This window comes from Sinohyriopsis cumingii, chromosome 16 (assembly GCF_028554795.1).
Source record: "Sinohyriopsis cumingii isolate HCF-2022 chromosome 16, ASM2855479v2, whole genome shotgun sequence".
NCBI classification, from domain to species: Eukaryota; Metazoa; Mollusca; class Bivalvia; order Unionida; family Unionidae; genus Sinohyriopsis; species Sinohyriopsis cumingii.
In genome coordinates this window covers 60,148,013-60,160,901 of record NC_142976.1, presented here as the reverse complement: position 1 = coordinate 60,160,901, position 12,889 = coordinate 60,148,013, and positions in this window count along the sequence as shown.

Here is a 12,889-nt window from a genome sequence, read left to right as displayed (position 1 = left end):
GGTTGCTGCTGCTGCTGCTGTTGTTGTTGTTGCTGTTGCTGCTGTCTCTGAAGTCTGTACTTCTCTGTCCATTCTTCTTTCTCCCTGTTCACTTCTTCTCTGAAGAGCTCTTCTATCAGGTCTTCAGTGACTTTTAACATTCTCACATTCTCTATCTCTTCTGGCTTCGGTATCAGACTGTGTCTGACCCTATGCAAATTCACGTAGGCTTCGTTTAGCATAGCTAGTTTGGAGCACATCTTCGTAGGAGGATGAGTCGACAATGGAAGGTTAGACTGGAAACTACCCCGGTTCTTAAAGTAAAAGCGCGGACGTGAAGGAAAACATCCCTCTACGGTTTTCGAGCCGCAACGTTCAATGAGTGTCATGAGAGGGATAGTAAGAAGTAAAAGAGCATGTATCAACATTCTTATTGCCAAACAAAAGACAAAGGCATTTTTTTTTCAAAACACAACATTTTTTATTCAAAATCACTTAACGCTAACAAACAACTCTAACATTTTTAACAATAATCCAACAATATAACATCAAACATTTTTTAAAATGACAAACATTTTTTTCAATTAACACTCTACTTTAAACAGGGCTGACAACGTTGTGAATGAAATTGTGATTTCCATTGTTGGAAGTCATTAGGCCATTGATGGACACTACGTTTCCTAGCTTGAGACAAAAGATAAGCATAATGGTCACAAAACCATTGATCTACTTTCACATCGTTTCTAGAAGAAGAACGAGGATCAAAATGAGTCACTAAATGTTCTAAGGAATAACCCAGGCTGCGATGATGCAGAAAATACACACAATATTGTCCACACACCAAGGAATCTGTGCCTTGTAATTTCACATTATTGAATCGGGTGGTCTGAACATTTCTTCTCATAAAGTCAATGATATCGTCTTCCAAAGGGGGCAATCCGTACGAATCGAAATATTCCACACATCCTTCTTGAGGAAAGTAAACGGCTACCCAGTGGGTTCCTGGGAGATGACTGTCGTCCGTGTTGATCACATAAGCTAGATGGTCTTGAGGTTTGCGATGAGGGAGTTCATCTTTAGCACAGACGACAGGATTCCAAGAAGCCGTATACGAACTGTGGTTCAAAAGGTAATAAAGTTTCCAGGTATCCATGTTTTGTGTGGTTTTTTTCTTCTTCACAGGTAATAATAAGTCATCAATTCGATCCTGACTTTTTGCTTGAAAATGTCTGACAAATAACCGTTTCTTCGTTTCGTCTCCTCACTTTGATTCAGGAGAGCTTTGATACGATCGATCTCTTGAGTGGTTAATGGTGGACAAGAATGTTCACGCAAGTCTTTATACCACTGGTGCAACACGACTTCGTCCGAGATGAGACTCCAAGCTTCGTCCAGATACTCGTCCAATTTTTCTTCTTGACTCAGCATCAGGCATTTATCGTGTTGAATTTGACTGGGATGATCGTTTTGACATCCATAGCAATCTTTCTTGATCAATTCCGTCAATTTTTCGACCAAGCGTTTGGCAAAACAGGAGACTAAATGGGCTTCTTGTTCTGGCCATCTTGACTTCATCGTGATAACTTCTTCGTCTTTGTCTTGAGATTCTCCTTCCCCGGTCTCCTCACATTCCATGTCTAAAGTTTCTCCACTAGGTAAAGAGGGATAACAGTCTTCCATAGCTTCCAATAGTCTAGAATGACTTCTCTCAAACTGTTGATTTCTATCGTATTATCGAATTCTGCATACAGGATGACGTTCACTGTCTTGTCCAGTGGCTTTGCAAACTGAAGTTCCACACGAATCTGGCCTGATTTTATAGGGTGGAAATGTCCCTCGTCGCTGCCTTGGTCTGGAGTGAAATCAAAAGCCCACAAAGCATAGCCTCCTGCGTAATCTTCGTACGTAATAACGTGACTGGTGTTGGTCCCTAACTGCCCGGTGGCTTCGTACAAGGACAAGTACGATCTCAAGTAATTCAACTTCGTGGGATCAAACTCCGGTTCGAAAGGTCGGGTACACAAGGTTTTGCCATCGCGACTGACTTCGATTTTCTTCACGTCGAAGTGTTGAAAGTGGAAAGGATTTTCAGTGAAGGCTCCGTTGAAGGCTGAATTCAGGACCATACCAAGGATTAAACGTTTGGGTAACTGTCCTTGAAACAGATGATCTTCGATCATGGAATGATGGTTAGCGAAAATGGTGAAGGTTTTCACTTCCACGCGTCGGATGGGATATTTGGCGGTCGTTCTGCTCAATGTCTGACTAATGTCGTTTCCCACTTTGGGTAACACTTCCACGCGTCGTACGTAGAGTTTGGCCTCCTCGATTTTGCTTTTAGGATTGCCAGCAGCAGTATCAGCCAACAAATGGAAAGCGGCACTGTTGCGATTCAGTCTCAAGTGAACATTTACCCCGTTCAGCAAATATTTCTCTTGCAACCACATGTCCAAATGCAAACGATCCATCAGTTCTAAACTCTTCTTATTTAAGATTTTTTTTTTGTCTTTCCTCAAAGCCGTCATTGTCAAATTTTTCAAACTTGCCCGCTTCGTCAGGTTCCCATAGCACACAAGCATTGAGATGAGTATTCTTGGCATCTATTCCGTACGTCAAGAGATTTTCCAGGTAGGCACGGTAAGGGTAAGTATCCATGCTGCTGCTGACCAGTTTGTTATTCAAGTACAAGTCCACTGAGCTGAACAAGGAATGCATGAAATTGTTGACGGAGCTATATTCTCAGTGTCTTCTATTCCACCATTATCCTTATCTAGAACTTTGACTTTCAGGTACAAGTAACTGCTATTCAGATCGATGTAATCTTCGGGCTGTCCCTTGATTTCAAACTCGATGGGAGCGGAAACTGCCAATGAGGAGACGGGATGAAATTCCACCCACTGGGATTCTTGCATCGTCATCATGATGGGGGGCATGGCAAACAGATCCAGTTCCGACTTGGAACAAGCGCATGACTCTCGGTGCTTCATTTTTTTTCTGTGTCTCAATAATCGAAAACGTCTAAGTCTCGAACGGTTCTTCTTTTCTTTGTCTTTCATTCTTTAGACGTGTGAAGTCTGGTGAAAGGGTGTTTTCTTCGTCGTCTCTTTCTGCCTTGTCCTTGCTGAATGCCTGACTCGGTAGCGTGCAGGGCATTTATAGGTGTGTCTCGTCGGCCCAAAAGGTCTTTGCACGTTTCTAGCAAGACATTTTTGCCTGCCCTCATGAAGGCTTCTTTAGGGTTTTGTTTGTCGATGATGACATTTTGGAGAAATTCTTTGCCTTGCGTCAGTGCCGCATCTTTCAAGGCGTGCAATCCGCGTGTCACCATCGGTTTCAACACCGGAGCCACCGAACGAAAGGCCGATTTTAACATATCTCCTAAACCGTGTCCTCGCTTTCGAGCAAACCCTCGGTACACTGGATACATGACTTACGAATCGTGAGAGAACCGTTTTCGAAAATGGAGTTTCACCGCGACTTTTCCTTTGGTGAATGGAATATTTTGTCCCAAATCTCCTTTTATAGCAATGTTGACCGTGTCCAAATACGACTTGCTCACAGGCAAATAATGAGGACGTACAAATTCGCGGTGGACGTGGTAAGTGTTTCCACCTTCCTCGTCAGTGTTCGTGGCAGAATTTACTTTGAAAGGAATGACACGCAGTAACGGCACGGAGGTGTGTCCCACCACGTTGTACTCCACCACATCGGAGTACACGAACATCAAATTCAGTCCCTGGTTCAGTTCTACCTGGAAACGAAAATACCTCGCAATATGCCCGTTGTTGTCAATCTCTGCTTTCTCTATCTTTTTGGTCTTTTTATCCGTGACCAAATTGAGGTCTCCACCCAAAATGTCATACAATTCAGGGCAAAATTTAATACGTATACTTTTGTCCTCACTTTCAAATTTGATGAGTAGACGGTGAGACAGTTTGTGGTACTCAATGGTGACACGTTTTTTTTTAGTCCGGTCAGAACTTTGTCAAATGTTGCATAGAATTTGTCAGCGATGGCCTCCACCAGATGTTGACCACTAAAATAATGGCCTGAGTTAATTTTAAAGTGATAAACGTAAAAAGGAGGAGAAGTGTCCCTGTAGCTGCGGGGTATTGGGTCCTTCGCAAGAAATTATCTATGTTGAGGAGTGTTCGTCATGGTTTGCTGCACCGTTGGGTCCAGAATTTTGACGTCAAAAGTGTTTTGAGTTTCAGTGATGTTTTTGATTTGTGTTGGATAAATCATTTCTACCAAAGCCACTTCCCAATGGGCTTCGTGCTCTAATGGGATGGCCTGAGGTAATTTGGCCGTGTAACAGCACAACGTGTTGTGGGGAAACACCTCCATGGAACTGTCACTGGGTAAGGTTAAGTAAAATTGGTTTTGGTGACTCATAATTCCAGAGTTCTGTGGCTGTCCGAGGGGTTACTGGACGTCAGAGGCGTGTCTCCGCCTACAATGGGGTTGTTATTGTTGTGGTTGGAGTGGTGACTGGCACTGGCACTGGACACTAGGTTCCCGTGGTTCCCGTTCGAGGTGAATTTCAGGGAGGGATTAGGAAGCTGGTAACCGATGCAACTGCTCAATAAAATGGTCCACAATTGTTTGTCTCCTTGTTGCAAACTCAAATTGGCGATGGCTGCCCCGATGACAATACACCACAAAGATTTGGCAGAAAAAGACGATTTGCGTGTTAGGCACACGTTCTCCACACCACACTCACAAGGGTTGTTTTTGTAAATCTTGCACAGAAGAACTGGGCGAAGGAGTGGTCGACGTAGCTGCGTCTGTGTGAAAGGGCATGATGGTCACTTCTTTTTACAGTCGATGACTTGCGAAGCGTTGATCCAAGAATCAAAACTGGGTGGATATCCTTTCCAACGTACTTTGACTTCTTTGACACGTCGTTTGCCCACTTTACGGGTTCTGCGTTCGAGAATGCTTTCGATGTCGTACACATCGTCTTCTTTTTTGGTGACAAGTTGTAACTCGGGCAAATAAAACGTTCCTTTGAGCACTTCTCCGTTCATGTCTTCCAATTTATAGACGGCAGGATGACGGCCATGCACTCGTCCAGTGACACGAAACAATTCGGTCGTCCAGTTAGGTAAGTAACCTTTGTCGAAAGTGCGTTTGGTTTTGCCAATGCGCACCCACTCTCCTACGGTCAACTCTCCACTTTTCTTGGGGACAGCCCTCGTCGGGGACGTACCAAACAGGAGCTCAAACACCAGCACTTCGTTCTCGGGAGTCACTTCTTGCGGGGCACGTCCGATGCTTCCATGGTAAGATTGGTTGTACGCTTGCACCAGGTGCGGTAAGATGTCGATGTACTTCATAGTGTGGTGATGCGTGAAATATTTCCAAATGCGTTCTTTCAAAGTGCATTGAAAACGTTCCACGATGCTGGCTTTGGTTTCGGGATTCTCGGTGGTAAAAAAATGAATGTCACGTTTCTTTAATTCTTTTTGGAAAGCTTGGTTAAAAAATTCGGTACCTTTGTCCGTTTGCCATCGAAGAGGGTGACGACCGCTTTGTTTCAACACCCGTTGCAGGGCTCGCACTAACTCGCTGCTCGATCTGGAAGTCAAGGGCACGACCCATGCAAATTTGGAAAAGACGTCGATGACACAAAACAAATATTTGTAGCCGCGATTGTAGCTGGCCAAATGAGAGACATCGGCTAAATCGGCTTGCCATTGATGATCGATGCCTTCCACTCGGGTGCGACTTCTGGAAAACTTGCGTCGAATGGGTTTGTGTAAAGTGTAGGTAGCTTGTTCTTGTAACCATCGTTGCACTTGAGGGAAACGGAGACTTTTCAGTCGCGTTTTGGCACCACGATACAATTTTTGAACTCCTGCGTAACCTGCAGGATGGGAGGGATCGTAGTAAATGCTGGCTAACACTTTTTCCATTTTTTGTGTTTATTTGTGTGTTAATAAGACACCCACTCTTGGAGGATGCTACTCTTTTTCTCTTGGGGTATTTTCTTGGATTGCAATGCTTTGCGTGTGCGACCGGCAATAGGTGTCGAGGAGGAGGAGGAGGATGTGTGAACAGGGGATATCGGTTCTTGTTTCACTTCTGTCTTCAGTTCTGTCTTCACTTTCTTTTTCTCTTGTGATGAAAAAGGGGCGGCCATCATCTTTTTAATCCATCCAATTCTGGAGGTAGGTGGTGTTGTTAACTTGCGTACTTTTTCTGGTGCGGTTTGAAACCCTTCTTCTTCTTCTTCTCCTTTTTCTGTCTTGGTCACTGGTACTGGTACTGGTACTGGTGATGGTGCTGAACTTTTCATCAAGGTCTTAAAATCTTTCAGAGTGGGTAGAGCTGTTTCGTCTAAAGCTTTCTGGTGAAAGAGTTGCAGTCGTTGCAAGAGTTGACCGTACTTTTGCGATTTTTCTGTTTCGGACAAATCTTGGCGATCCATCAAGGACTGCAATTCGTGTTGTAACTGGGACATCTCGCTCAAATTGGGATTGGGAGGTAAATGCGGGGTGCGTTGTTCTTGCCAACGATGGTATTCCATCCATCGTTTGTAAGGCACTAAAGCTAGTTTTCGTCCTTCCATGGGGTTGTCAGGGGTCGATTCTGAAATCTTGGGACTTCGGAGGGCCTTTTTATCTTGCTCCCGCCAGTCCTCCCAACATGGTTCCCAAGACTCCTTTCAGTAAGGGGCCTAACAAGAGGGGTAAAATACCTCCACGTTGGACCAACATCTTCTTCTTTTGACGAATGGGAATTTTCTTTTGAACCATTTGGCGAAGAACGTGACGATGTTTGCCTAAGCATTGTTTCTGGTGTTTGGACAAAGGGATCGTGCCTTTCAAGACCTTCAAACAGCATTAGCACACGGTATCGATGACCTCTTTGGAGGCTGATTGAATGAGTTTTTTTCGTAGAGGTGGAGAAGCTTTGGACAGGACAGATAACATGTCCCCATGTTTGACTAAACGAGGAGGCAGTCCTTTCCTTTTCTTTCCTTGGGGTTGTTTAGAAGAGGGATGTTTTCTGGAGGGTCCTTGAGTCTTCAGCACCAAAAACACTGATACCCTACTTGGTTACAGGCCTTTTTTATACTGGAACGCGTCGCCACTGATTGTCTTTACGTCGTATCAACTTCAGGACAGGCATGACACGTCGTGCAGGGGTACGCAACGGACTAAATCGAGCCAGTTCTTGCTTGGACAAATCCAGTAAACTTTGTAACATGCACGATCTTTCTTGGACTTTGATTTTGGGAGAAGGTACTTTGTGAGCCGCAGCCACTACCACTAAATTGGAGGGTCCTGCCACTGGGGAAGTTCTTGGGGTCATCAACGGAGAAGTTCTTGGTGTGATCATTGTCTCCAAGTACTCTTCAGTTCTTGGTGTCATCAACGGACAAGTGGATGAACGTGAGGCTGCCGGAGACGCGGTCACCGCCGTTGCAGTTCGTGGTTTGCGAGTGTAAGGTTGCGTCCTGGCCGAGGTGCCTCTCTTGCGACTAGTTTTCTTTTGTGGACTTTTCTTTTTCTGGGGACTTTTTCTCTGTTTCTTTTTCTGGGGACTTCTTTTCTTTTTCCGGGGTGGTGTCTGGTAAGAGGAGGGTCCCGCCACTGGAGAAGGTCTCCTTGGGGACCTGGTCTTTTCTTCTTCTTGGGACTTCGTTGGACTTTTTTCTTGGGGAGAAGTCTGTTGGCATTAGGATCCCATGTTAAGAGAGAGCGAATGATGACCCCTCCTAGAGTACCGCTCCCTCCAGGTTTCAAAATGATTTGTTTTTTGGTTTGAGTGTCGATGCGGAGATCGGCCAGTTGGGTCAAAGCGACTTTGTTTCGATCGAAAAAGCGTTTGGTTTGATGAGGAATCTGAATGATTCCTTGGAGTAATTGACGTGCCGTCACCGTGAACCATCGTAAGACTTCTTTGAGACTAGCTTCTAAGACTCGAGCTCGTATTTGTGGATTTTTTTCTCGACTGATGCCATACAAGGCACGAATCAATTTGACGGGAAGATGCGACTGAAAGGACGTCATGTACACACTGTGTGTGAGACAGACGAAAAGGGTCTGAGGTTTTTATAGATTTTTTTGTGGAGTGAAATTAAGTCGAGGACGGAGACGTGTACAGGACAGGCCCTCTGTCTTGGCACCAGTGGTGAAACAAGTGGGTACGAAATCGCTAATCATCGGGGGTCGTAGGTTTCAAATCGACGAGTAAATAGGCGTGTGGAGTTTGAGTGGCATCGTCGTACGCCTGAGTCAGCCAAGGCGTTCCTAACTGTTTGGCTAAGACTTGCACTTGCGATTTATCTCGAGGGCTTTTAAACAAGACCACGTAATGCGCATTGAGACTGATGGTGCGATGGGCTTTACTTTGTTGAAACAAATTTTGGGTAATGTAAACGACACTGGCATTACGGTGATGCCCTTTGCGCGTGAACCACAGTTTAATTTCTTCTTCGTCTTCTCCTAACATGTCGTCAAAAATGACCAAATGGGTTTGACGGGAGTCAAAGACGATGCCGTCGTCTTCTTTAGGAATGCCTTCCACAAACACGATGGAATCGCCTTGACTTTCTCGCAAGAGGTTGTACGCCGATTGCCACTCTTTGTAACACCACACGATCCGTTGAGGTGGCCGATCGATCAAATGATGTTTATGTTCGATCAAACGTTTGACGAATTCGGTTTTGCCTGAACCGCTAGGTCCAGCAATGAGCATGTTAAAGGGATGACGAAGATACAAAGCCTCCCAACTGGCACGATCTAAGTGTTCGTCGATGACTTTGACAGTAGAGGAGGAGGGAGCAGAGACAGCAGAAGTAGCCATAGTGTCAGGAATATCACTTGTGACACGAAAACAGACAAGACGAGAGTTTATATACTTTTTTTCAGAACACGTTTATTGAATGTTTTAAACATGAATACGAAAGACAAAAATACATAAAAGCCAAAGGCTTAAGTACAAGGATAAAAGGCACATGATAACCATTAACGTGGAATAAAAACAAGTGTCTGTACAACATGTTTTTGGGTAAAGTTCTGACCAGTTCTATAGGGGGTAAGGTCACACAAGTGTCCTCCAGAAAGGGTCTTTGAGGCCTGTCCACGACAGTCCTCTCCTGGGTGACGGGTTCTTCTGGCACCGTCACTAACACAGGTTGAAAAGTAACTTTTTTCCTTGAACAACTCTCGTGCATACTGGGCCACTTCTTGGGTCCAAGCCTCAAAATCCCATTCTTTCCAGGCACGGACATCTGTCCAATAGGGGTGTAAGTCACAAGCTACACACACATCGTCATACACGTCTTGGGTAGCTAAAAGATGACGAATCTTTTTTTCCCGTAGAGGTCGAGAAGTATCCAGATGACACCGCAAGGCTTTGAGCAAAAGGAGTCTTTCGTGACCATTTAAGGCCATGGGGGTGTGGTAAGTACTGATCGTAAAGAGTCCAAAAGGAATCGGCTGGTAAACGAAATCCTAGAAAACAAGTCACTAAGACACACACCACTTGTCGACCCAAATTGAATGGATACAGTTCTTGTAATAATCGATGGTAATGATCCACGGTTTGAATATGGTCATTGAGTTCCTTCCACGGAATCTGTTGGATTACATGCGATAAAAGTCGTGGCATGGCAGCCTGTTTTTATACTCTCTTTGTTTCGGAAACAATACACGTACTTTCTAGCCAGACATCTTCGTTCTCCAGCGGGGAATTTAAATGTTGCATACTGTAACCGAAACGTCAGACTTCGTTTAGAAGTTTCCTCTTCCGCTAAGTAGATTCCACGTAAAATATGTCGGTAATCCTTTACCTTGTCTTTCTCAATGTGTTGTACTAGGTGAATCTCGTTCTAACCAAAATGATCAACACGTGGATCATCGGGGGCTTGGAAGTATTGAACAAGGTCTGACCACTGAAACAATTTCTGACGAATCAGTTCTCTTATACCATTTAGGTACCAGTGGTTAAAGATCTGGTGACGTAACGGATGCAACTGTTCTTTACGTTTCACTTGTATTTTGACCAGCTCTCGGTAAATGCGTTCTCTCAACTCCACAGGCAAAGCACGAATGTTCTCTTGTAAAGTATCCATAAACAGGTCATACTAAATCCTCTTTTGTCTGACAGAAGAAATGTACCGTTTGCACAGACATGGTTTTACTTCAGTGCCAAATTTAAATCGTTTAGTCACTAATTTACACATTACAATTCGTTCAGAAGTTTCCTCTTTCACTAAGTTGACATTGTGTAAAAGATGTCGGTAATTCGTTAACTCTTCCTCTGGAATTCGATGCAGTACGTTTACATTGTAGTAGATACTTGCTATATCTGTCAGAAGAAAGGGCATTGGTCTTCAGAGTGTCCAGACCGTCAAGAAAGAAAAACAGGGGCTAGAAAAGACAAAAGTCAAGATACCTGTTATTATTGTAAAGAAAAAGGACATTGGTCTCCAGATTGCCGAAAAAAAGAAACAAGAGGAGTCAGAAGAAAAGAGGGATTCTTCAGAAGAAGAGAGGGATTCTTCAGAAGAAGAGATGGATTCTTCAGAGGAAGAAAGCAGACAGGTGAAGAAAAAGAAACAGGAGAAGAAAAGAAGAAGGGAAGAAAGTGAGGAGGAAGAAGACGAAAAGACTGTGACGGTGAAGAAATTGAAAAAACAGAGAGAGTAAACAATGAGATAGAAGAAGTCAATGAACTTTTTAAAGTGTTATGTTGCGAATTGGATTGTAGCTATTGAGAAAAGAATACATTAATTATATAAGGTAAGTGTCTTTGAGTTTTGATTTTAAATAAGAAGCTACACTCACGCACTCATATACACGTACTATAGGGGTAAAATGGTTTTCTTTTGAGTTATTGGCAATTGAAAGTGTATCTCTTTTCGAGAGACGTGGGTGGCCCTGAAAAGGGCCTTTTTTTGGTGTAGGGGTGAGTTTAAGCAATCAACTTTAACTGCCTTAAGCCTTTGCCACGGCCAAGGCCTACTTCTGGACTGCGTAATCTTGATGATGATGATGATTTGGTTGAAATCACTAAGGGTGGTACGGTAGGCTTAGTCACAGGGTTAACGTGTTTAGCTCGGGAAGGTCGTATTCTCTTCGGTCGTAATAAAGAACTCCGCTAAAATGTCTAACAGTACCGTGACCGTTTGATTTTCACCCTCTTGTTTCTTTGCTGCTACTTCTTGTTGTTGTTGTTTTTTTCTTACCTCTTCTTCTTGCTGTTGTTGCTGTAGGAGAAAAGCTTGTTCCGCTTCCTTTTGTCGTTGTATAAATTTCTCCAATTCTTCCTTCTGTCTCTGTCTAAAATTCTCCACTTGCGGTAATGAGGAAGGTGACGAAGGTTCCGGAACAAATTCTTGCGAGGTAAGAAAATCCACAAAATCCCAATTTACCTCTTCTGAAAGTAAGTCCGGGTTCCCTTGGGCAGTCTCCACTGCTGGTGCACCCCAATGGATCGTTTTCTGAGTTTCCGTCATGTTGAATCACTGTCGCATAGATTGACTGCACACAGGCGCTAGCAAATCTATATAGACCACGTGACGTCACAGACTGCTCTCTTCGGATTGTATCGGGCTGACTGAATTTTGTAACGCGTGTTTGGATTGGTGAATGAACTCAATCCGTTTCAATCCTTCCTCTACCTATAAATAAGCGCAGTTCACTGCATTGATTCACCTGTTCTCGTCGCCTCAAGATGTGGACCACAGTTGAATCATCCACCCTTGTGTCTTCAATAATGTTTAGGACGGACATGCTAATGTATGTCCGATCCAAGTGGACCGTTGTCCACGGACAGACACCAGTCTGTGGATACGTAGGATCTACGTAGAAAGACAAGGATGCCTCAAAAGAGTGCTGATTTACGGTCCTACAGTGAGGCGCAGCCTAAAGACAAGAAGAAGACCAATGCGGTGCCCCTTATGTTAATGGATACATTAACATAAACCCAAAGGCCCTTTTCAGGGCCACTCATAGGTCTCGAAAAGAGAATGACTTTCCATTGCCTGCCCCTTTTTTTAAAAATTTTTTTAAAAAAAATAAATAAAATCCCATGTTAAATTCCCCTTGTCCCTAAACAAGCCCAAACTCTATTTCCCATGTTAATTCCCCTTGTCCCTAAACAAGCCCAAACTCTATTCTCCATGTTAAATTCCCCTTGTCCCTAGACAAGCCCAAACTCTATTCCCCATGTTCAATTCCCATTGTCCCTAGAGTGGCCCAGCAATTTTCCCCATGTTAAATTTACATAGTCCCCAGAGTGGTCCAGGGGGAGTAGTATAGGGGGCCGCTATAGCCTCAGTGGAAATTAGCATTACAAGACCCCCCTGGGCCACTATAGCCTCAATGGAAATTTAACATGGAGAAAAAGCCTGGGCCACTATAGCCTCAAGGGAAATTTAACATGGAGAAAAGTCTTGGGCCACTCTAGCCTCAAGTGGATTGAACATGGGGAAAAAAGCATGGGCAACTCTAGCGACAAGCGAAATTGAACATGGGGAATTGTAACAGGGTCCAGACCTGATGGGTCTATGGAAAGGGAACAGGGGGAGAGGGACATAACACACACACACACACACACACACACACATAAAATAATAATTCGGGGTTAGGCAATTGAAAGTCAATCTCTTTTCGAGAAATAGGAGTGGCCCTGAAAAGGGCCTTTGGATTTATCTTAATATGCCCTTAACATAAAGGGCATCTGTGGCATCTTCTTGTCCTCAAGCTGCGTCTTACAGCAGGGCCATACATCAGAGTCCTCTTGAGGCAACCTTGTCTCTCTATGTAGACTCTTCGTATCCACAGACTGCTGGTGGTCCTGTGGACAACGGTCCACTTGGATCGGACATACATGAGCATGTCCGTCCTGAACATCATTGAAGACACGAGGGTGGAAGATTCAACGTCAGTCC